The following is a 21,671-nucleotide window of genomic DNA, read 5'->3' as shown; positions in this document are numbered from 1 at the left end:
ATGAAGTTACTTATATTTTAAAGAGAACTTATGGAATGAAAAAATTACCTGTAGAAAAACTGCTATTCCAACAATAGTTACAACAGTTCAAGTTAAACGTGATCTTCCATATAGAGGATAGAAGTGGCCCAACATGTCCATCTTGAATTGTTATGGCTGGGAAATTTTAACCGTAAGTATATGATACAATATTTTAAGGAATTTGGAAGTTTGAAGATTTTAGAAGTTCATGAAGATTCGTATTAGACTTCACGAATACTTTCCATAATCAGTTAAATTTAAAGCCCTAAATGTTAGGAAAAATCTAATATATTAATTTTAACTTCTTTAAAGAAGGAGAATTTCAATTAATAGCCAAAATTTTATAGTTGATTTCATATTCCTAAATATTAGGAAAGTAACTTAAATTATAATTTTATTCAATACAAAATCTTTTTTTATAAAAGACGAACGATATTTCGCTAAGGGCGTTCGTACTTTTAATATAATATAGATTAGTTATTTATAAAATTGCTCTCCATATTCTTTAGCTTTAAGGATAATTTTATCTTTAGCTATGCTAATACATGCATTAATAGCCTTGATATTACTGATATCATGGTTTACTATGTATTAGTTATACCTATGATAACATCAAATATGTTATATAACTAATATTTGCATTAATAAAATATTCGTTAAAAAAAGGTGTATCAAATAAAAAATTAGTAATAACAAAAACTACTACATGCATTATTTTGTCCGGTGCATCCTGCAAAAGGATACATTAATGAAATTCTTGTCCCTCACCAAAAAGGAAGGCCAGAAGTGAAGATGACGATGAAACTAGTAGTTCCATCACCACCATGTCCAACATACGTATGTATACGCCATGGCCACAAAACCCTCCCCTCCTCAACTACACGTAAGCAAGAAGACTCTTCTTGTTCAACTCAGAAATCAAGAAGAGCTTTCTCTCTTTCTGCGCTTACTCTTTCATTCTCTGCTCTAATCTTTCCAAATGGATCCAGTTCAAATGCTCAAGTTCCACAGTTCACAGAGCTGCCCAATTCTGGTGGTGTCAAGGCCTTGGACCTTCGTATTGGTGATGGGGATACCCCCCTTGATGTTGATTATTAAAGCTACCCTTCTCTCTCTCTCTCTCTCTCTCTCTCTCTCTCTCTCTCTCTCTCTCTCTCTCTCTCTCTCTCTCTCTCTCTCTCTCTCTCTCTCTCTCTTCTCCTCAAATGCTATGAGCTTCTGCTTTATATTGTAATCACATATTATAGGTAGCAAAAGAAAAAAAATTGAGTCTTTGGAAGATTTTGAATGAAATATGTTTGCAAAATTGTGGAAGCAAATGATTCGACTAGCTGGAATTAAGGATTCTAGTTTTATTTAACTTCTAATTTGCTTAAAAGACAAATTAATTGGGATGAAATGAGGCCAATTAGAGCGGAATGTATATAGGATTTAGATAGCTCACTCCAACTAGCTTGGATGGAGGCATAGCTTATGATCGATTGATGTTTGCGAAATTTGGGACAAGAAATCTCCTCCTTTGAGTTAGGTTGAGATTCTAATGTTGAATTTTTACTTGCACGAAATAATGATATGATTATGGTGACATAGTGAAAAACAAGTTTCTCTAGCATATATATTGTCTACAAACAATCTATCAAATTATACTGGTCTTTCCTTGTTAAGTAAAATAGAAGCCTAGACAAGCATCTTTTTCTTATGTGGAGTTATCAATAAGTGCAGATAACTTCTTTTTATGACCTCTAAAACTAATAGGACCAAAATGCTAGTAATGGAATAAGTCAGAATTCGGCAAGTGTTGTTTATATAACTTTGTCACTCTGAGGTCAATGGTGTTGCATATGGTTTCTCTTTGAAGAAAAAGCAAGGAGGAATCAGTGGATCATATCTGAATAGAAGGTGCTCTTGCACATTAATGTCATCATGACATAAAACTTAAGTACTTATAGTGCTTTATGATGTCAGTTGCAGTTCTGGAGTAAAGTAATTAAGCTTTCTTCTTACTGTGATTGGACAGGTTGCAATTCATTATTACGGGAGACTTGCTGCAAAGCAAGGATGGCGCTTTGACTCAACGTATGATCACAAAGATGAAAGTGGCGAACCAATTCCCTTCTCTTTCATCCTTGGTTCTGGAAAAGTGAGTTAACCTGTCTTTCACACTTGTCCATTGAAGTTTTTTTTACCTGAGAAAAGAGGACTCAAGGTAATTAGTTGAACTTCTATGTGGTTGATCGGTGTCTGCTTGATGCTGTGGCCAAAGAGCTTATAAAACTGCTTCACCACGTATAAACTCCAATGCTCAACTTGACCTGATGATTTGTTGTTCTTAATACAGCATGTTACTATAACTACTTCCTTTAATTAAAAAAACATGTTACTGTACCTACTTTAATAACTGGTTGAAAATAGAATTAGTTTGGATAAAGTGAAAAGTTTAGACACCCTTTTGAGGAGATAATAGCTAAGCATATGAATAATAAACATGAAATTCACACTTGAGTTTAAAAAAAAAACATTATAGATGAATGTCATTTCCTTGAGTAGGCCTTGTGGATGCAAGACTATGATATGTGCTCTTTATGATGCTTTTGTCCTCTTTGGACCAACAGTTTTTAGGTAATACAGCATTCAGGGAAACAGTGAGGTCAATGTCAATCCAGACTTGGTATGAGTGAGTAAAGACTAAAGAGTCATTTGGTGATCTATTGCTGTTTTGGTTCTCAGTATTGAAGAGGGAGTTAAAAGTTTTTGTAGAAGAACTTGGGCATAAGTTTGGAAATTTCGAAAAGGGAACGGTTGTATAAATTAATTATGCTAATACAAAGCTACTAAATAGCAACTTGTGCAATTGGCCCATTGGACTTGTAAATCTTTTGGATTTTAGGATGTCAAAAATTTTAGCCTAAGTTTTTCTTTTATGATGTTGTATGCTTGATTCTTAAATCAGTAAATTTTCCCTCAAGCATGGCTGCATTGCTATGCGCTCAACATAGCAACATCTGATACTTATAAAAAAAATATAGCAACATCTGGCATGTACACCACAAGGTTCCTCCCCTGGTTGCATTTTCCTTTTTCTAGTGATAAGTTTATAGGGTGGTAATATCTGGCAGACAGAGCAAGTTTACCGGTAAACTTACATACAGATAGCAGGTATTGAGGTTCAATTTCCCTGCACCATTATGCTAGTTTCACCAGCAATTGAGCTAGCCAATCCTCAAACCAAGTTTGAGATCAAGTATGATCCAGGTAGATAGGGATATGGGGCAGAGTGGCAAGCTTGTCGTCTCAAGTTTAAGACCAAAGAGACATTTTGTTGGAAGTGTAACATTATGAAATTAGGTTGAGAAATGAATCAAAAGATTGATGTCTTGTGTATCGCGCTCTAAGGGTGGAGGATGGTTACTTCCTTTGTAGCTCAACACTTGCTCTTCTCTTCTGCTGGCAGTAGTTCACTGTGCCAGTATGTTTGATTTCTGGAAAAGTTCACTTTGTCAGAGGTGGTACTAAAAATTTTTCCCAAAACATGCTAGATGGTAGGAGAATAGAGGTTGCGTCGGAGGTAAGAGCGCTCCACTTCTAACCAAAAGGGTGGGAGTTCAATCAGAGTTCAATCACCAATGAAACTAAATAGAAAAGGGCCACTGTTGACTCCTGGGCGAGGGAATTTGGGGGTAGGATTTACCGTACTTACAAAATAGAGTAGACCAGAGAAGGGGCAATGGTGGTAGGGAGACAACCAGAGTGGAAAAGGATGAAGAAATGAAAGCCTACTTATAGCATATAGCCACCAATTGTGAGCAGCATGTAGGAATGTGCATTCCTCTGTGTTATTGTTTCTTGCTATCATCCTTTAGTCTGTTGGTGAAAGCACCAAGTGGGTCACTTCGATTATGTTTGTTTGTGTTTAGGATGGTTAGTAATAGTTACCCTGTAATTCAATTAAACTTATTTCTACTTGTTCCTTCCGGCAGCCCTATAACTAGTTGTGATGGCACCTAACCTAACCCGCTAGCTAAGCCAGTTAACCACTAACCAATTCCAATAACAATTAATAAAGAAATTAAGTAAAAAAATATCTGAATCTGATACATTCCTGTTACGGCCAAACACACTCACGCAAGTATACGTGGTCGTCAAGTAATAAAGTAGTGAATAAAGTATCGTTCCCACGAAGACTTATGATTAACTTTGACTAATTCAAACTCGAATAGCTTATTGATTCAAGATATTTCTAACAAAATATATAATTTTCTAACTTACTTCCTACGGACGATCAAATAATGAATCGCTACGAATTCAACACAACACTTAAATAGTTTTGTTCAACGATCAATAGGATATAATATTCCAGGGTCACGGGTCATCTAACATTCATGTTGCATTCGTATTTTAAAATAGCTAATTGATTTATCTGAATTGTTGATTCACAGGGTTAATTTCACTCGTAAGAATCTGTCGAGTTCTTACTCGCATGCTCAAGTTAACTTAATACCTATATGTCTATGGAATTAAGTTTAACAAGAACTCATTTACAATTCCTGTATTTTAACCGAGTAAGGCAATTAGGTATATGTCTATCCTAATCGCGAATCCTTTCCCCGATGCCCGGGTTTTGAAAACTTACTCTATTTACTTCTATATGCAATCTAGGGTTCCCACTTTCGAGTTCAACTCTAGATTCGTAGATAGTATTTCACTGTTAATTACTCAGCAAAATAATTAGAAACAGAATTAAATAAACAACCCAATATGATAAACCCAACGTCGTCAAATTAAACTTCAAACATCAACATTCATGTATACCCATGACCCGAGAATAATAGGGTTCTTAGCCACTCATATTCAGGCAATCATCCCAAATTTCATAAGATTGCATAAAAATCAATAAAAGAAAGAAAGGATAAAACTCCAGACGAATTCCGTGGTCTTTGAACTTGGTTATAGCCTTTTTCTTCTCTTCCCCCTGTCTCTCCTCTACAAGAGGCGTTTTAAAGCTTATATATTGCGTCCAAAAGTTGTAATCTAGAGTTCTCCTAACTCTAGTCCAAATCGGCTTCAGGGGTTGATGCTAAGGCGGATGCGACGCATCCACCTCGTCCTCCATTTCTTAACTTTGCATGTGAGGGTAGACGCGACGCATCCAGCCTTCTCTTCTACTTCCCAGTTTCGCACGCGATGGCGAACGCTATGGCCCAACTTCACTGCTAAGGTTGCACGCAGGATGATGTTTTCCTAGGTTGGATGCGACGCATCCAACCCTTCTTCCTCTGGCTAAACCACCTTTTCTTCATATTTTGCACTCCGAACACCTTAAATCGTCACACATAACTTAATTAGTCATCAAACCAATAATTACACCATGTTGGGCGTTTTAAAGATTAAATAACATCAAGAAGTGGTTAAAACATGGGTAAAGTAACATCAACACATATCGAAATATGCCAAACATCACTACCCCACACTTAAACCTTTGTTCGTCCTCGAACAAACCATCACTATAGTAAACAAAATAAAATTAAGCTCTTATCATTCAAAGCACACTACATCTATGACCATGGTTATTTGCTACAATTAGGCTCTAGGCTATGCATCACATACCCTTCCCTTTACTTATGCCCTTCTTTAAACATATTCGAACAAAGACAACATGCTCACAACAATCCTAACCTCAAAAACCGACTCAATGTCACAATGCACTCATGACTTGAACAACCAACATCATAGAGAAGTCTAATAACGTTACCTATCCCTCGTGAAACCATGTGCCCTCACAACAAAAGCAGAGAGAGTAAAATCAATCCACACATTCGAATCTCATGCTCACAAAGAAAATTGCTCACTCTCACAAAAGAAGTCACATGCATGTAATTGGTACCATAGGCTTGCCCTTAATGTAAATCTCTACTAATGTAAGCTCGCTCGATCTAAAATCAATTAGGACTTTTTCATGGTTGTAATGTGGGCTAAGGGACGGGTAGGATATATTTAAGGAATAGTGACTCACCCTCCTAAGCACTTTAACACATCATCAAATAACTTAAGCGCGAATTCTTCAACACCCTTTCAATTTCACCAATAATATCACTCCAAACAATATTTCCTCTTTCTTTAAGCACTACTTTAATTCATACCCACTAGCAAGAACAAGACAACAATTTATTCATTTATATTTTTCTTTCTTTTTTTTTTCCAGATTTTTCTCTCTCTTTTTTTTTTCTTTCAATTTTCGCTAGTGGTGTATTATTTTACAAAATAAGTGCACCCTTCTTTCTTTCATTGGTTCCACTCAAAAGTCACCCCACACTTAGTCCCTTCTTACTTCTTTTAGCGCTCATCTAACAATTAAAGTGCTTTAAGAGGTAAAAGGATCAAAACAATGTCAATTAAGAATAAAAAGGGTATAGGCTTGTAATGTGGGTACCAAATAAAAGGTCTACAGGCTCAAAAGGGTTAACTAGGGATAGATTTTATTTGTGATAAGCAATAAGCTCAAAAAGATCAAAGAAAGCCTAAAATCATTTTTCAAACCGAGCATCACCTAAAATTTCGCTTCAACTCACATACCGGGCAAGTTCTAGACACAAGTACACTACATGGACTACACAAAAACCTTACCACACATGGCACATGACTCATTAAGGACGGTCACATTCCGACTCTCAAACAATGCAAGTATTCACGGAGCAACGAGATATTAAGCATTAAGCGCAAAGTGAACACAAGTCAAGAAAATGAGAAATAGGCGCCACAAAACATGCTATCCATTTTAACAAGGCATCATCAATAATTTCAGAGTGAGAAGGGAAGATATTACATATGTAAAAGCCTAAATATGCCATTATCAACCAAGTCAAGGTCACCTAGGTTCATCATTCTTCCTCCTTTTATTCCCTACATTCCTACTCTACTCTAAAAAGAAAACAAAATTACCCGGTTCAAACTACATCCCATGGAAAAGAACCGAGGCACAAAGAAAAACCACAGGGGATTATTACTATCTACAAAGATACTATATATATATATATATATATATATATATATTTTTTTTTTTTTTGATAATGATAAACTGATAGTTACTCCATATAGATGAATTTACTGCTATTTTATGCCATTAATCCAGTGAATATTTTAGTACATTCATCCATACATCAAAACATGAATCACCCCCACCCCACACTTAGGACTGTGCGTTGTCCCCAACGCACATAAACAAGGTAAAGTAGGGTGAGAAGAACTCCCTCAAGTCAAGGTGGAGGGCTCATCCGCAGTCTGTGGAGGAGCATCTGCATCCATAGCATTCCTATCATCAACAACTGGTGCTGATTCTGTATCAGGTGTTACAGCGACCTCAGTAGGCCTGTTGAGTGGAGCCTCAGTGACTATGGGAGGAACAGGAGTGGATGGTCCGGCAGTGGATGATGCAATCAGCTGGGAGATGTCTGTACCTGCACATTGAACCAGAGCTCTGAGGAGTAATGATATCTCCTTCATCATCGTGGCCTGCTCGGTCTGAACTCGGCTTAGATCCGCACGAGTCTGTCTCAACTCATCCCTGGTGGCACTCAACTCGACACGAGTCGCTATCAGCTCAGCCCTGTTCTCTTGCATATCTGCTTGCATTTGCTCAAATAATTGTTGAATGGTGAGCTTAGAAGACCTTCCCTTGTTCGGCTCTAGAACATGAGTGACATCATATGGTCCTGGAGCTTTAGCCTCAATGTCGTCATTCTCCTTGTCCCATAGTACTCCCATCTCTGTTAAAAAAGCCGTTAGGGTATTCGCAAAGAACAGCCTCCACTTGTAATTCATCCTGGTTCGCTGCATTTGATCATGCATGATGGCTCCGAAGTTGAGTGGTATCCCCTCTAATAAAGCATATAATACGAGTGCGCGGTAACGAGGGACATCAGTTTTATGTTGGCATGGCATCAGGCGGTTACATATGAAATTTAGAGCCACACGTGCTAACGCACTCATGAATTCCTTGGCTATAGAGTGGTACTCCATACTCCCATGCTTCCATTCTGCATCCTTCCTGGTAGGGCATAGGACAGACTTAATGTGTGCATAATCTGGTGTTTTGCATATGGAGTCAAACCTATCTGTAAGTGTGTGTGGCACCCTTAAGAAGTTATTCAGAGCTTCAGCTGACACATTAATATCTACCCCTCTTACTCGCACAATGTTTCCCCTGGCGTGACGCCAATTGGCGTAGAGCTCTCTAACAATGGTGAGGTTGGCTTTGCCGTGACCTTTCAAGATGGGTCCCCATTTTTGCACCTCTCGAATTGACTTTAGAAACTTTGAGTACTTTGTCTTAAGTGGTCCGATGTTTATCGGCTTTTCCGGAATATACTTCTTTGAAACCAGTATCTTCTTATAGGCTCGGAATGCCTTCTCATTAACAAAGTATTTCTCCCAATCAACTCGGTCTATGGGTTCACCCTCGTCTTCATCACTCATGTTGACATGTAGGTGGTCATTGTCCGAATCGGAATCGGATTCAGATTCTGTAGTAATCTTCTCCTTCCCTTTATCAGTCGGATCACTCATTTTCGAAGCTTTTCTTTGGTATGTCACAGGCTCTCTTATCTCTATTCCTTTGCTTGGTGTAATACCCTTCTTCACTGTCCTCCTGACTAATGTTTCCTCCTCCTCTTGCTCTGAATCATCACTTAACTGCCTAGGCAGCAGTTCCATTTCCTTCTCCGTCCGCTTCCTTTTTTTCTGTGGATTTGGACCGCCCGCTGCCCTTCCGGTAGGCTTTTTGGGCGGTTGCTTGTTACCATCTTTGTCTTGTTGCTTGGATGGTTTACTCACTGCTGTCATTTTACGAATCTAAGTACCTGCAATGCAAAGAATTCAACAATTAGCAGATGAAACAGCGAAGTTCAGCTTGAAAGCAATTGCAACAGCTTGCAGACTTCAAATTATTCGTAAAGTCATGCCATTCACTACTTCATGGAATTGTAGCTCATGACTTTCAGCAAGTATGTGATAACTCTCTTCAAAAATTCAATTTCACATAGCCCCTCACTCGACCCCACACTTATTCTCAAGCATACACCAATGTTGCTCGGTTACTCAGACTTCACCGACGCCTAAATTTTCCTCAGGGACAATTCGTCGAACATGTGGTATGCAACAAGTGTGCCTAGTTCATTCTATCAGTTGAGCAATGCAACTACCCTCCCAAAGTTTGACGAGATGAAGGGAATTATAGTTTATCATCTCGCAACCATTACAACGACCAAGAACGACAGCCCTAAAAAATTTTGAAATTGCAAAACCTACTTGTTGCTACCATTGAGGGAGGGAAGAGAGAAGAATTAGGAGAGAAGCCAACGGAAGAACGAAGAGGATGATGCGTACCTGTCGCGTTTGTATGCGTTACAATTTCGATTAAAGAAATCTGTTCTGCGTTCGTAGGCGTCGCAAAAAGAGACGAGTGGATGCGTCGCAAGAAGAGTTTTTAACGAATTCGTTATCTTAAGATGTGTTAAAATATATAGTACTTACCTGTGCGTGCGAGCTTTGACGCGACGCATCCCCTTGTCTTCCTTCAAAAAATTTTCGGACGCGACACGGACGCGATAGGCAGACTTCACTGCCTTGAGCAATTGGCCCGTCAAAAATTTTTTTGCTGAGGGGGATGCGACGCATCCGCCTCGTTTTCTCATATCTGGGGAACCTTTTTTTTTTTTTTTTTTATTTTTTTTTTTTTTTTTTTTAAGATCTATGTCCTACAAAAAAAATAAAAATAAAAATAAAAATAAACTAACTAACTTGGGTGGCCTCCCAAGAAGCGCCTGATTTAACGTCGCGGCACGACGCAACATGTTCTTCATGCCTCCACTAAATCCATTGTGGTCTTGTGACGTGCAATGTCACCACCCCAATAGTGTTTTACTCTTTGGCCATTTACCAAGAATGTCGTATTGGACCCCTTATCACACAATTCTATCGCACCATGAGGTTTCACACTAACCACTTCAAACGGACCCGACCATCGAGATTTAAGCTTTCCTGGAAAAAGCTTTAGCCTTGAATTAAACAGTAGAATTTCTTGACCTGGTTCAAACTCACGATGTTGGATATGCTTATCATGCCATCTTTTGGTCTTCTCTTTATACAATTTGGCATTTTCATACGCATGCAATCGAAACTCATCAAGCTCGTTGAGTTGTAGCAATCTCTTCTCACCGGCCAAGTCCATCTCCATATTTAGCTTTTTAATCGCCCAATATGTTTTGTGTTCAAGCTCGACGGGCAGATGGCAGGCCTTCCCATAAACCAACCTGTACGGAGAAGTGCCTATTGGGGTCTTGTACGCAGTGCGATATGCCCATAATGCGTCATCCAGCTTCCCGGCCCAGTCCTTTCTATTCATACTTACTGTCTTTTCCAAAATCTGCTTGACCTCTCTGTTGGAAACTTCTACTTGACTACTCGTTTGGGGATGATAGGCAGTGGAAACTTTGTGCTTGACTCCGTATTTTGCAAGAATATTATTCAGCAGTTTGTTACAAAAGTGAGTTCCCCCGTCGCTTATCAACACTCTTGGAGTCCCAAAACGTGTGAAGATGTGCTTCTTTACAAAGCCTACCACAACCTTTGCGTCGTTAGTAGGAAGAGCAATGGCCTCTACCCACTTAGAAACATAGTCGACCGCCACCAAGATGTATCTGTGCCCGTTAGAATATGGGAATGGTCCCATAAAATCAATCCCCCAAACATCAAAAAGTTCTACCGCCAGAATATTTTGCAAGGGCATCTCGTGCTTCCTCGTGATAGTTCCAGTTCTTTGGCATCTATCACAATTTTTAACGAAGGCATGTGCATCCTTAAACAATTTTGGCCAATAAAAACCTGATTGTAGCACTTTTTGGGCGGTTTTATCCCCGCCGTGATGACCTCCATATGGTGACGCATGGCAGTCATGTAGTATAGCCTTCATCTCTTCCTCAGGAACACACCTTCTCACCAACTGATCTGCACACTGCCTATATAGGAATGGCTCATCCCACACGTAGAACCTTACATCATGTAGGAATCTTCTTCTATTGTCAGCTGTCCATTCTAGTGGCGTCACCCCACTTGCGATAAAATTCACATAATCTGCATACCATGGGGCTTCACCTGAGGTGACTGCTAATATTTGCTCATCCGGAAATGTTTCTTTAATTGACCCTCCTTCAGCTACATGGTCCCGACTTTCTAATCTGGACAAATGATCGGCCACTTGATTTTCTGTCCCTTTTCGATCTCGGATCTCTAAGTCAAATTCTTGCAAGAGGAGGACCCAACGAATCAGCCTCGGCTTGGCGTCTTTCTTTTCAAATAAGTATCTGATAGCTGAATGATCTGTGTAGACGATGACTTTGGTTCCCACTAGATAGGATCTGAACTTGTCAAACGCCCACACCACTGCAAGCAACTCCTTTTCAGTCACTGTATAATTCATCTGAGCTGGATTCATAGTTTTGCTTGCATAATAAATGGAGTGAAAGATTTTATCCCTCCTTTGCCCCAACACCGCTCCAATTGCTATGTCACTTGCATCGCACATCAACTCAAATGGTTGTGCCCAATCAGGGCCAATGATAATTGGTGCAGTCACCAATCTTCCCTTCAGCTCCTCAAATGCTTTCAGACATGCATTATCAAACTTGAAGGTAACATCTTTCTCTAGAAGCCTGCACAAAGGGGAAGAAATTTTCGAAAAATCTTTAATGAAACGACGATAAAAACCTGCATGACCCAAGAAACTGCGAATGCCTTTGATGGATGTCGGCGGGAGCAATTTTTCAATCGTCTCCACCTTTGCTTTATCCACCTGTAGACCATCTTTTGAAACCTTGTGCCCCAAAACTATACCTTCACGTACCATGAAATGGCACTTTTCCCAGTTTAGCACCAAGTTCGTCTCTTCACACCTAGCTAGCACTTTATCAAGGTTCATCAAACAACTATCAAAAGAACATCCAAACACAGAAAAATCGTCCATGAATACTTCTACAAATCTTTCAACCATGTCAGTGAAAATAGCCATCATACACCTTTGAAAAGTCGCAGGTGCATTACAAAGACCGAAGGGCATTCTCTTGAACGCATACGTGCCATAAGGACATGTAAATGTAGTTTTCTCTTGGTCTTCTGGGGTTATAGCAATCTGATTATACCCCGAATAACCGTCCAGGAAACAGTAGTATTCCTGGCCAGCTAATCTATCAAGCATTTGGTCAATAAAAGGAAGGGGAAAGTGGTCTTTCCGGGTGGCATTGTTCAGTTTTCTGTAATCTATGCAAATTCTCCATCCAGTGACAGTTCTTGTAGGAATTAAGTCATTATTTTCATTAACTAATACGGTTATCCCCCTTTCTTCGGCACACATTGAACGGGGCTTACCCATTTACTATCAGAGATTGGAAATACAATACCTGCATCAAGCCACTTAATCACTTCTTTTCTTACCACTTCTTTCATGATTGGATAGTTGGTGTTCTACACTTGGCTTGTGTCCGTCCTCCATGAGGATTTTGTGCATGCAGAAAGCTGGACTAATGCCTTTAATGTCAGACATTGTCCACCCAATTGCTCGCTTGTGCTCACGTAGCACCCTTAATAGCTTTTCTTCCTGTAATTTAGACAAGTGAGCAGAAATAATAACAGGTAAAGTGTCAGAACTTCCCAAATAAGCATATTGAAGGTGAGGGGTAGGGGTTTAAGTTCCAAATTTGGAGCTTTCTCAATTGACGGCTTTGGTGGGGGGCCACTTGGCCTATTCAGGGGCTCAAACGGGATTATTCCTTGCATGTAACCACATGATGTATCTAGGATATGCATCATCTCCTCAACCTCATCATCCATCTCCAAGCTATCAAACATCATGATTGCTTTTTCTAAACAGTCGTCTAGATATACACTCGTGTCAAGAAGTTTCTCATCCACCTCCACCACAGATATCATAGAGAGCTCCTCATAGTGGCGGGGAAGTTGGATTGCTTTGTAGACATTGAAGACTGCTTCCTCGTTGTCCACTCTCATAATCATTTTCCCTTCTCTCACTTTAATTATTGCATCGCCAGTAGCCAAGAGAGGTCGTCCCAATATGATTGGAACTTGTTCATCAGCCTCGAAGTCTAGAATAATGAAGTCAGCTGGGAAGATGAATTTTCCAATTTGCAGCAGCACATCTTCAATCACTCCTTCGGGGTAGGCTATGGACCTATCAGCTAATTGCAACATCACGGTGGTTGGTCTCGGAGCTCCCAGACCTAATTGCTTAAACAAGGATAAAGGCATCAGATTTATGCTTGCACCCAAATCACACAGAGCACGTCCCACGTCAATATTACCGATTTGTACTGGAATGGTGAAGCTGCCAGGATCCTTAAGCTTTTGGGGAAGCTTGTTTTGGACCCTTGATGTGCACTCCTCAGTAAGTGCAACCGTCTCGAACTCAGTCAATTTCCTCTTATGAGCCACTATGTCTTTTATGTACTTAGCGTACTTTGGAATTTCACGAAGTACATCCACTAATGGAATATTTAATTGAACCTGACTCAACATGGAGAGAAATTTGTTGAACATGCGATCGTCATTCCTTTTCTGCAATCTTTGGGGGAAAGGTGGTGGTGGCCTTGTAACCTCCATTCGCTCTGAACTTGCATCATCTTCCTTTGACTCTTGTGTTGCCTTAGGTGTCAACTCCCCCACAGGTATAGGTTTTTCTTTTATCTTCCTTGGCACTTCCTCTAGTTTCCTCCCGTTTCTAAGTGTAACTGCATTAACTTGAGGGTTCTTCTCTGTATCACTGGGAAGTGAGCCTGTAGGTCTAGTATTTTGGTTTGCTGCTAACTGCCCCATTTGCCTCTCAAGATTTCTGAAATCGGTCCTGAGCTGTTGATTGTCTAGCAACAACTTTTTCAGCAAGTCATTCGTACTTTCTTCCATTTGTTGGGGTGGCTTCTGAGGTTGAGTAAAATTCCCTTGAGGCCTATACTGATTCTGTTGACTTCCGCCCCATGAGAAGTTAGGATGATTCCTCCAGTTTGGGTTGTAAGTGTTCCCATATTGCGCATGTTGATTCATAGGACCTCTGTTTTGTTGCCCCACATAGTATATAGATTCAGGATTCGTGGGGCACATGTCAATCATATGACTGTCTCCGCATAGTTCGCAACAAATAGACATCTGCTGTACATGTTGCATTTATTGTGTTGTCATTCTATTCATCTGATTTGCCAATTTTGCTATATCGGCTCTCATGGCGGAAAAGTCATCAAGCTCAATCAAACCGGCGGCCTTCTGTTTAATTCCCCTTCGTGAATCCCCCTCTCCTTGCCAATTATGGTCATTAGCAGTGAAATTATTTAGCAAGAGTTGTATTTCACTATACGGTCTTGCCATGCAACTACCCCCACAAGCTGAGTCAAGATTCATCTTTGATGCTTCATCTAACCCATCAACAAAAGTGTGACCCAATACCTCATCAGTTTGACAATGATGCGGGCAGTCTCTGAGTAGCTTCTTGTATCTTTCCCAAGCTTGACGAAGTGTCTCGCCATCCCGTTGTTGGAACCCAAGAATTTGGCTCCTCAGCGACTTTGTCTTCTTAGTTGGGAAAAACTTGATCAGGAATTTCCTTGCTAGATCATCCCAAGTGTGGATAGAGTTCGCGGGCTCCTTTTGCAACCATTCTTTAGCTTCCCCCAACAGTGAAAAAGGGAATAGTGTCAGCCTGACATAGTCCTTGGAGACGTTCGGATAATTGTAAGTGTCCGTGATTTCCAAGAAGTTCTGAATATGCCTCTGCGGGTCCTCATGAGATAGACCCACATATTGTCCTGTGGACTGAATCAGCTGTACCATGTACTGTTTGAGTTCAAAATGCCCAGTGATATCAGGCTTCACAATAGCCTGAGTCATATTCGCAAGATTGGGCCTTGCGGCTTCAATTACCGGACGCTCTTCATTGCCTGCCATATCTATTGGCTGTGGTTGGACTGCGATGTCCAACTCTCTTTCTATTCTCGTTCTAGCTTCGTGTTCCCTTCTCACTCTATGTAGTGTTCGTTCGATTTCTGGATCAAGAGGAATGAGGTTGTTTGCACTTCTACTCCTCTGCATTCGAGAGAAGACCCTGCGTTGACACAAACCAGGCAAACTGAAAATTAAAACTTGAAAACAAATATCTAATAAAAGCTTAACTTAGTCACGTAGCTAATTTCTAAGTCCCCCGGCAACGGCGCCAAAAACTTGTTACGGCCAAACACACTCACGCAAGTATACGTGGTCGTCAAGTAATAAAGTAGTGAATAAAGTATCGTTCCCACGAAGACTTATGATTAACTTTGACTAATTCAAACTCGAATAGCTTATTGATTCAAGATATTTCTAACAAAATATATAATTTTCTAACTTACTACCTACGGACGATCAAATAATGAATCGCTACGAATTCAACACAACACTTAAATAGTTTTGTTCAACAATCAATAGGATATAATATTCCAGGGTCACGGGTCATCTAACATTCATGTTGCATTCGTATTTTAAAATAGCTAATTGATTTATCTGAATTGTTGATTCACAGGGTTAATTTCACTCGTAAGAATCTGTCGAGTTCTTACTCGCATGCTCAAGTTAACTTAATACCTATATGTCTATGGAATTAAGTTTAACAAGAACTCATTTACAATTCCTGTATTTTAACCGAGTAAGGCAATTAGGTATATGTCTATCCTAATCGCGAATCCTTTCCCCGATGCCCGGGTTTTGAAAACTTACTCTATTTACTTCTATATGCAATCTAGGGTTCCCACTTTCGAGTTCAACTCTAGATTCGTAGATAGTATTTCACTGTTAATTACTCAGCAAAATAATTAGAAACAGAATTAAATAAACAACCCAATATGATAAACCCAACGTCGTCAAATTAAACTTCAAACATCAACATTCATGTATACCCATGACCCGAGAATAATAGGGTTCTTAGCCACTCATATTCAGGCAATCATCCCAAATTTCATAAGATTGCATAAAAATCAATAAAAGAAAGAAAGGATAAAACTCCAGACGAATTCCGTGGTCTTTGAACTTGGTTATAGCCTTTTTTTCTTCTCTTCCCCCCGTCTCTCCTCTACAAGAGGCGTTTTAAAGCTTATATATTGCGTCCAAAAGTTGTAATCTAGAGTTCTCCTAACTCTAGTCCAAATCGGCTTCAGGGGTTGATGCTAAGGCGGATGCGACGCATCCACCTCGTCCTCCATTTCTTAACTTTGCATGTGAGGGTAGACGCGACGCATCCAGCCTTCTCTTCTACTTCCCAGTTTCGCACGCGATGGCGAACGCTATGGCCCAACTTCACTGCTAAGGTTGCACGCAGGATGATGTTTTCCTAGGTTGGATGCGACGCATCCAACCCTTCTTCCTCTGGCTAAACCACCTTTTCTTCATATTTTGCACTCCGAACACCTTAAATCGTCACACATAACTTAATTAGTCATCAAACCAATAATTACACCATGTTGGGCGTTTTAAAGATTAAATAACATCAAGAAGTGGTTAAAACATGGGTAAAGTAACATCAACACATATCGAAATATGCCAAACATCAGTAATTGATGTTTCTAGGCTATTTGATTCTAGTCTTGTTACTGCTACAATGTTCCTTCCTTTTTGCGATCCTTCAGTTCTAGCATCCCATACAAAAGTGGAAAACCTTAGCTTCTGGCACCACCTACAGCAATTGAAGATTACTACTTGATAAAGTTGTTTTGGAATGCTTAACAGAAGCATGATGAGGGAAAAAGATAAAAGTAAATGCATTTAGAAAAACTTGTCCAGCATTGCTGAAGGGAAAGGAAGAAGGTTCTGGAAGTGTGGAGGTCATGATGGAACAAGTACTAATGAGATTTGCCAAGCCTGCAAGAACAATGAAGGGTAGGTGAGGACTACAACTGAGGTAAACTTCAAAAGTAGGTTCAGAGTAAGGTGTATCCAAGAGGAGAATATGATTAGAAAGGACGATGTTGAATGTTTATCTTTTTCTTCTGAATTTCAGATTATCACTGTAAAACCAAAATTTGTTATTTTTGTTTTACTTTAGAAAAGATCACTAGTTGATGTTGTCAATTCCCAACTCTACCTATCTCGAATACATTTTCTAATTGTAGTGGATATTCAAATGAGATATTTCCCTTGTCTGGTTTCCCTTACTTTTTTGGTATTTCACAGCCGGTGTACTATCCTTGTTTTGGTTGGTTTCAATTTGCTTCTATCTTCGTTTGAGTTTTTCCCTCTGATATGAATTTATCTTCTTTCTTTTTTTCTATATTAAATTCTTTGTTTCTCAATCTTTTTGAAGTAGTATCCGTTTGACTGTCCGGACCTACTAAATTATATAACAATTATATATAGCAAATAAAACTGTAGCAATTAATTCCACATCTTTGTCTATCTATTTATTGCAGGTTATATCAGGGATTGAAAGTGCTGTGAGATCGATGAAAGTAGGCAGCCTTCGTCGAGTTATTATACCACCATCTCAAGGATATCAGAATGCATCCCAAGAACCCCTGCCACCTAATGTGTGAAGTTGCTCTTCTTCCTTTATAATCTATATTTGGTCCTACTCAGTCGCATTCTTTTGGAGAGACTTGATAGGGAATTCTAGTCAGTCTTCTGAATTCGAGATGCTCTTTCTACATAAATTAAGCGTGGGGTACTTACCAGACTTGGGTTTTGGAAAGTAAAAGGCATGGAATCATGTAGTTAATCTCCCTTTCCTGTCTGATATATGTTTCTGTTATTGAACTTTTACCCTTTTCTTAGATAAGGCATTACATCTTAGATAGGGAGTTTTCATAAGGGAAATTTGTGCAAGAATTACTTTGCTCTTTTGGATATAGTAAGATCATACCACCTTCCATGTTTTGAATTACAACCCTTTTACGATTTTTAGTTTTAGTGACTAGAGAAAAAACAAATTTGTATTATCACATTGGAGATTCTTATTCTTATGCTTCAAATAATAGTTAAGATGTATGTGCATGGGGTGGCCTGTTTGGTTTTTTCGGAGATGGAAGGTTTTGCTATTATGGCTAAGGGGTCTTGCAAACTGGGATAGACTAAATGAGAAAGTAGGTCAACTGAATTGGGAACGAGGAGCATCCAAATTATTATTTTTTGACACATTCAAACTTATTTAGAGCTAGGAGTTTTCTTGTTCCAGCCCTTTTCCATTGGATGATTCAGTCATTTTTAAAATCCGCAGTAGAAAGGTCTTTAGAACTGATTGATTGTATTTATTTGGAGTTGAAACCGAGATTAGTATTGCTTTTAGTTCTTTATAGAAAGAAATTAGATATACTTTTAATTTCATCAATGTATTTCATTGGGGACTTGAGTTAGCGAACATTTTGTCCCTGTTTCAGTATTTTGATCGGCAGAGGCTTTTTACTACCATTTTTAATCCAACCCGTCTTGCAAATGGAGAAGGCGCGACATTGGGGACAGTCATATTTGATATCGAACTGGTCAGCCTGAGGCATCTTTGATCTGCAGGCATTTTTCTCCTCTTAACTGGAGTACGGAGCAATTGTTGTCAGTTCGATGACGATGAAAGGTAAATCTATTGTTTATAGGAGATGTTTTAACATTATTGATGGTGATTACCTGGTTACTTATTGCATAATTATCTGGCAATGTTTTGGAAAATGTGTTTCATCAAAAAGTCTATCCTATATCTCCATTTAGGCTTCACATATTTTTGACAGTACCTAGCTACATCTTTTCTGATGCATAAGTGAGCATTTTGATATACCGTTTTAAAGTTGATTTACTCCTTGTACAGCATATATAGTTGCTGAATGCTTTATAGAGGATTTAGTGCTAAGATGCGATAAATACCTCTTAACTCTTGGTTATGTATAATGGAAATCCATGAGCCTGCTAACTCGAGCTCACTTTGTTTCTATGCTTGATAAAGTTTGGTGTTTCTTGTAAGGCAAAATGTCCTCCTGGCCACTTAAACTTGCACCCAATTGCCAACCCGGTAAAGAAACTTACAACTTTCCCATTTGAACATCTCAACTCGCGCATATGTGAAATAGTAAACACTTTTGACCATTGATTATGCTTATGTGACAAGAACACATGTGACATGGACAAAGTGCGTGCAGCTCACATAATTAGCGCGCGTGAGTACAATAATTTTGGATTAATTTTTTTTTACAATTAGGAAAAAAAATAATAAATTAAAAAGAAAGAAAGGCCCCCATCCCATCCCTTTCTTTACCAGTACACCCTTTCCCCCTTCTTCCTCGACCATTGTGTGCCAACCCCCCAACTAAGGTCTGCAGTAGAGAGATTGAGCTCAACAACTTGAGCATTTGAGCATGAAATCCCGTTTCTCTCATAGATTCAGATGAACCAAAGAGAAAGGAAAAGCGGCACAATTCAGGAATTCTTGCTCCTATCCAGTTTTCTGATGCTCTGGTGAAGTTTCTTGGTACATGAGAGATTGAATTGCTACGGTACAACGTTGTTAGGAGAATTTGAGAATACATTAAGCAAAATAACTTGCAAGTGCAGGGACTTGAAGAAGAAAAACTCCAATCATTCAAAAACCAATTTGAATCAAACCCAACAATTTCAGTGTCACTAAGCACCCTTCAATTTTCTCCCAAGCTATTCTTTTACTTAAAGTCAAGGGTATAGTTGAGAGGGACATTAAGAATCCAAAACTTGCGTGCCAATTTTCGAATTAGGCAAAAACAAAGCAAAAATCAATTTTGGAATTCCATGTGGTTGGTCGTCAGCGAACTGGAGGTGGCGGCCATTGGAGTTTTCTAGTGGTCAAAACTCAAATTTTATTCTTAATTGAATTTAACAGAAATAAGAAGAGAAGTAGAAAAGGGGGGAGTGTTTGAGTGGAGAAGAAAGTAAAAATAAAATAAAAATTTGATAAATTAATTTTAAAAGTGGGGTCCACAAATAACACATGTCAAGCAATAAATGGTTTAGCATATGACGTGTTTGACATGTCAGCGCAATTGATATACACACTCGATTGGATGTGTTTATTAGTATTTATTCCGTCAAGTTGAGGTGTTCAAATGGGAAAATTATAAGTTTGTTTACCGGGTTGGATGCAAGTTTAAGTGGCCAAGAGACAATTTTGCCTCTCGTAATGCTTATTTACTTAGTAGCCTGTTATGCTAGCTACAAGTTAAAAGATATCTCCTCCTTAGTCAATTCATTGTTGTTGTTCCTGATTTACAGATGATGAAATAGTTTCTGGCTAATGCTTGGGTGTTAAAGAAGCCTCGGTGAAAAGTTTGGTCATCTGATGTGTAAAGGAAAAATGACACTGTATAGCCGCTCTCAAAATAATAGCCGAAAAAATATATATTTTTAGTATATTTTTTGGGTGTGTGTTGTGTGTGTGTGTGTGTTTGTGGGGGGGGGGGGGGAGGAGTATTGATAGTTATGTATCAATTTGTGAGGTATATGGTATATTTCATGTTTTGTGAAGTACTGTATTCAGACATCAACTTCATTCCCCACGGACACATATGTAAAAAGCTCAAGCCATCAACGAGAGGCATCATTTGTTTACATACCCAAATTCAGGGGTGGATGCATGCTTACCGAAGTGGTGTCACGCGACACCGCTTTGTCGGAAAATTTTACTAAATATATATATTAATACTGCATGAAAACGGATAAGTAGGAAAAAATGACACCATTTGACATAAATTGTTTCTTGGCGTGTTGGTTATGTGTTTAATTTTGCTCTAAGAGGTCAAAGGTTCAAACCTCAACTAGCACATTCTTCTAGAGCCTTTGTGGTTAAAAATTGTGATGAAGTAGAATTGAATTCTTATGTAAATATAAAGTTGGGAATGAGAAAGATGATGTGGCACCTTTCTATGTCCAACAATTGTATTTATCTTTTTTCTCCTTTTTTTTGACAATTTTGCTTCTATCTCTCTATGATGTTGCCCAAAGATCTGCAATTATATTGGTTCTTTTTGAATTCTTTAATTTGCCAAGAAACGGATGAAATTATTGATATATTTAAGTCCCTATTTAAAGTCCTTAATTTGCCAAGAAACAGGTGAAATTATAGAAGAATATTAAGGGTCAAGGATAACATTTCTTCTATATAAAGAGACATAATCTTCGTTAACCATAGCAGCAGAAACATGATATAAGGTTTATTTAAGTGAACAATACACAAAAAAGTAGACCAATGGGTAGAAGAGAGAAGGAAAGCATGTTTTTCTTTACTCTTTTTCGTTTTGCCCCAGGAGAGGGGAGGGGAAATCTTGGTATAGAGGATGTTCTCCAACTCCCTCTCAGTGATGGTCATAGAAATTCATTTGATAGAATGATAGGAGCCAGTTGTTGTAGGAAGGGGGCTGTAAAAAATTATGTACAGTTGGCTGAATTTCGATCCCAAAAAAGCATAGTTTAACTTGCTCAATTTCAGTTTCTATGATTTATGAGGATAAATTATTTAGCAACTTTCAAGTTGGAGTATCTTCCATTTAAAGTGAGTCCTACTTGGATTTGATCTTTTTTTTCCATGGCTTTTGACCTACTTGCTTAGGGAAAAGATAGGCCGCGCTACT

At 38.9% G+C, this 21,671-nt stretch overlaps 1 pseudogene; it reads left to right on the top strand.

Moving 5' to 3' along the window:
* Window positions 1–746: 746 nt before the first annotated feature.
* On the top strand, window positions 747–20,659 carry LOC107783556 (peptidyl-prolyl cis-trans isomerase FKBP17-1, chloroplastic-like; annotated as a pseudogene).
* Window positions 20,660–21,671: the final 1,012 nt, after the last annotated feature.

The sequence above is a fragment of the Nicotiana tabacum genome, chromosome 17 (genome assembly GCF_000715075.1).
Source record: "Nicotiana tabacum cultivar K326 chromosome 17, ASM71507v2, whole genome shotgun sequence".
Lineage (NCBI taxonomy): Eukaryota > Viridiplantae > Streptophyta > Magnoliopsida > Solanales > Solanaceae > Nicotiana > Nicotiana tabacum.
The sequence above is the reverse complement of the archived record's forward strand: the minus strand, read 5'-3'. Positions and strand labels throughout refer to the sequence as shown.